The sequence below is a fragment of the Uloborus diversus genome, chromosome 1 (assembly GCF_026930045.1).
Source record: "Uloborus diversus isolate 005 chromosome 1, Udiv.v.3.1, whole genome shotgun sequence".
Taxonomy (NCBI): Eukaryota; Metazoa; Arthropoda; class Arachnida; order Araneae; family Uloboridae; genus Uloborus; species Uloborus diversus.
This window is the reverse complement of record NC_072731.1, coordinates 144,297,916-144,302,094: the sequence shown is the minus strand read 5'-3', so window position 1 is coordinate 144,302,094 and position 4,179 is coordinate 144,297,916.

The window sequence follows — 4,179 nt, the reverse complement described above, 5'->3', positions numbered from 1 at the left end:
TTTTACCGAAATTAAACATAAACTATGCTAATCTACGGTAGCAAATATGAAAATAACATCCGATTAGTGAATATATTTAAATATTTGCAAGATGCAAAAAGATTGAAATTTCAAACACGAGAAGCAATTTTTCGCAAAGTCTGAGTTCGTTCGACGTGGCATGTTTCCCATGAAATAAATTTGTTTTTTATTAAAATTAAACAAAAAAATATACTAATCTAAGGTAGCATATGCGAAACTAACATTTGATTAGCCAAAATATTTAAATATTTGCAGGATGCAAAAAGATTGAAATTTCAAACACAAGAGCAATTTTCCGCGAAACCCGAGTAAGTTCAATGTTGTCATGGTTTCCAAATTAATTTCTTTGTTAATTAATGAAATCAAACAAAAATAAACTAATCTAAGGTACCATATGTCAAAATATCTTTCGGTTGTAAAAAACATCAAAATATTTACAAGATGCAAAAGGATTGAAATCCCAAACACGGAAGCAATTTTTCGCGATGTTGCATACTGAACAGATGTTCAGAAAATTGCATTGGTGAAATACTTATTTAAAACTTCTAAGCACAATTCGTTGATTTTTGAGAGAATTTAAGCACTAAGAAACTTTTTCAAGGTTTTAAAACTTTTTCAAGGTTTTCAAGCACTTGAAAATGAACTTTTTTTTTCAAGCACTTTTCAAGGTTTTTCAAGGGCGTACGAACCCTGATTCTGAAATTGAGACGCCTGGGAATGACCAGGTACTGCAAAATCCTGGGCTGATAGCCTTGTTGCCTGATCTTACCAAACAGAATGTATCAGATTTTTTCTCTAAGCTTGATATTTTCAAAAATTTAGCCAAATGGAATGAAGTACATCTAGTAAATATAGTAAGATTGAAAGCTGACATAAATGTGAGGATGGTACTAAATTCAAATGAATTGTGGCTCAGTTTAGTCAATTATGAGGAGTTAAAGAGCAAACTAATTGCTCATTTTAGTACAGATAAGTCTGGTGCGGATATCCTAAATGAGTTTACATCTGCATGCCAAGCGCCGGCTGAATCGGTACAGGATTTTGTAACTCGGGTGGAGAGTTTGGCTTTAAAATGCTTCAAGAAAGAGGACAGGGTGGATGTCGTCACACCGAGCTTTAAAAGCAAACTGCTTCTAAATCAGATAATTAACGGGGTGAGGCATGACATAAAGGCAGAATTAATAGTGCATAACCCAAAAGATTTCACACAGGTCAAAGAACAGGCCTTGCTAATCGAGAAATCCCTAAAGTTGCAAAACTCTCACATTAATGTGGTTCAGGGAGCAGAGGTTGGGCTTACACATGCACTTGTCGAGCACACATCTAAGTATGCTCAAATTGTTGAAAATCTTGGTAAGCAAGTTGAAGCACTGCAGAAGCAGTTTCAAGAATTTTCTGTGGGTAACCAAGGCGCTGGACAACAGCAGAGTTTTCGCCCAACACATGGAGGGGATAACCGTAGATTCTATCGTAAACATGAAGGTCAACGAAGGCCCATAGTTTGTTACCGATGTAACCAGGAGGGGCACATTGCTCGTTATTGTAATCAACAGCAAAACTTCTGGAGGGATCAGGAAATGGATAGGGAACTAGAAAGAAATAAACCAAATTTAAACATGTAAAGGGGCAAAGTGGTGAAAGACAACCAGTTTTGGAAGAAAACCCATATGTCTTCGGTCTTTTCGACGAAATAAGTTTTTCATTGCCAATAATTGAGTTAGAAATAAATAAGTATAGTACCAGAATTTTATTGGATAGTGGGGCAAGCAGAAGTCTAATTGATATGGAAACATGTTCTGCTTTAAAATCAGAAATTCAGAGAAGTGGTACAAATAATTTGACTGCAATTGGGGGTATGAATATTAAGGTTTGTGGAAAGGCCAGTTTAAAGATGTACTTACAAAGGAAATCTTTTGAAATAGAAGTGTATGTCTTAGAAAATAAATTGTCCCGTTCATTCAATGTGTTGCTAGGTATTGATTTTCTAACAAAATTCCATTTCGTACTGGATTTTGAAAGAAGGTTGATGACGGACGGGGATACTGAAATTTCCTGGTCAGATGAAAATAGAAGCCCTCGGTTACATGACCTAATAAATTCTAATTCTCATCAATATAATACTGATATTTTTGGCATATTGTTTAATAAGGTTGAAATACCACCTAATTCAGAAAAGGTGTTTTCGATTAGAATCTCAAGTCCGAATATTTACAACAACAAAAAAGAAATCTTTATAGAGCCAAATGATAATTTTGTTAATAAAAATATCTTGGTCGCTAATTCCTTGTCAGTCATAACCCCTGACAACACATGTTTAGTGCAAGTTATAAATGTCTCAGATGAAATGGTGGTCTTAAATAAAAATTTAAAATTGGTGAAGGTAATACCTGATATAAATGAGTCGGTTATTAATCATATACTTGAAAATGATGATAGTTTAGAGCCTGATTTTACGGCTTGGGGAGGAAGTATTGAGTATTATTTGACCTCTTTAAGACTTTTATTATTTTGTGCTGTAGGAAATTGTTCCTCAATTATATTTTTGCTATACAACTTGTGGGATTTACTGATATCAAATTCTAACATATCTTTCCCCATCCACTCTCTTCAACTCAACTCTACACTTGTTGGTCTGGGGATGATATTTTGGAAAGGGGTTTTTTCTTTGGGGGTTTGGCAAGAGAAGTAAGGAGGAAAAAGGGAAGGTGAAGAAGAGGCTAAAAAAAGTAGAAAAGAAACCAGGCAGCATGTGGGGAGTGAGATAAAAAATCCCAAGATTTGAAAAGGAAGTGTTCTACCAAGAAAAATATGGAAGAGGCTAGCATATACAAGAGATAAGAAGGTTGAATAAGAACCAGAAAGGCCCCCTTGAAATGGAATTACCCTGATGCAGTCTGATTACAAGGTGGAAAGTGGAGCTAGGGTGGCCATTGTGTGGAAAGTCACACAGGAAAGTATTCTGGTGTAACCTGCCAAGTTGCCTCCTTACCCAAGCAGAACCCACCTCATAAGGTATGTCATTTACAAATCATAACCATAAGAACAACATGAACTGCCTAAATGACTGAACTGCCATAGATGTGAATCATAATTTATGTACCCCCTTGTAAATTTGTGTAGGGTTGAGACCTCTTTGTCCCCTTTTTTATTGAAATCAATGTATGCTGGAAAATAAATGTTTGATGGATTCCCTCACCTTGCTGAACCTGTTTTAATTAGTGGAAACACAACGCAAAGTTTTTTAAATTTGTAAAAATACATTACTTAGAATTAGAACAAAAGTTTTTTAAGATACTCTGAAATTTTCAAAAACTATGAGAGAGTCTGTCCCCCCTTCTTGTCGTCCTACCCCCCATAAAAAATACAATTGCATACAAAAATTGAAAAAACCATTATTAAAGTTAATAATTTTTCAGGTTTTAGAAAGTATTGTCAGCCCTAAATTTTCGGAAATGGCAACCATAGATTATATAGTCTCATGAAAGGCAATTTCTTATACTTAGGTTACATTTAATTAAAATAATAATAATTAAAGTAAATCATTTGGTTTGATCTCTGGGATTCACCTTGTAAAAGCCGTGAAGGGATAGTATGATATTTTCTGTTCCAACGGTGAACTTTGAATTTGCCCTGAAAAAGTTGTAATCCTGTTGAAATTTACATACAGCTTTTGAATGAATTAGGCATCTCAAGCAGGGCAGGATTTGGAAGTGTGGAGGCTCCAGGGCAACGAAGGAGTGGAGGCCCCTAATCAGGGTTCGAAAAGATCCGATACTTTGATATATATCCGAATATTTTGATATACATGCATATATCCAATATTTTTGACCCGTGCAAGTTAGGATATTTTGCAAAAATTTTATTGTGGGGGCCCTTTTGTTGTGGAGGCCCCGGGGCAGTAGCCCCGCCTGCCCTCCTCTAAATCCGGCCCTGATCTCAGGTATGAGTTGAAAAGACATATAGGGCTTGTTGATATTTGTAGTAGAACCCGAAAGTTATAGATCTGGGTCTGAAACAAGGTCAGATACAAACGATCGCCCTTCCCTTGAGTTATACCCCGCCGGTAATTTTTAGAAAATGAAATTCAAAAAACAAATTTAGACGACTTTCATTGATGTTGGGAAAAAGGAGGTTTGGGATTAGGACCTTATCTCTGAA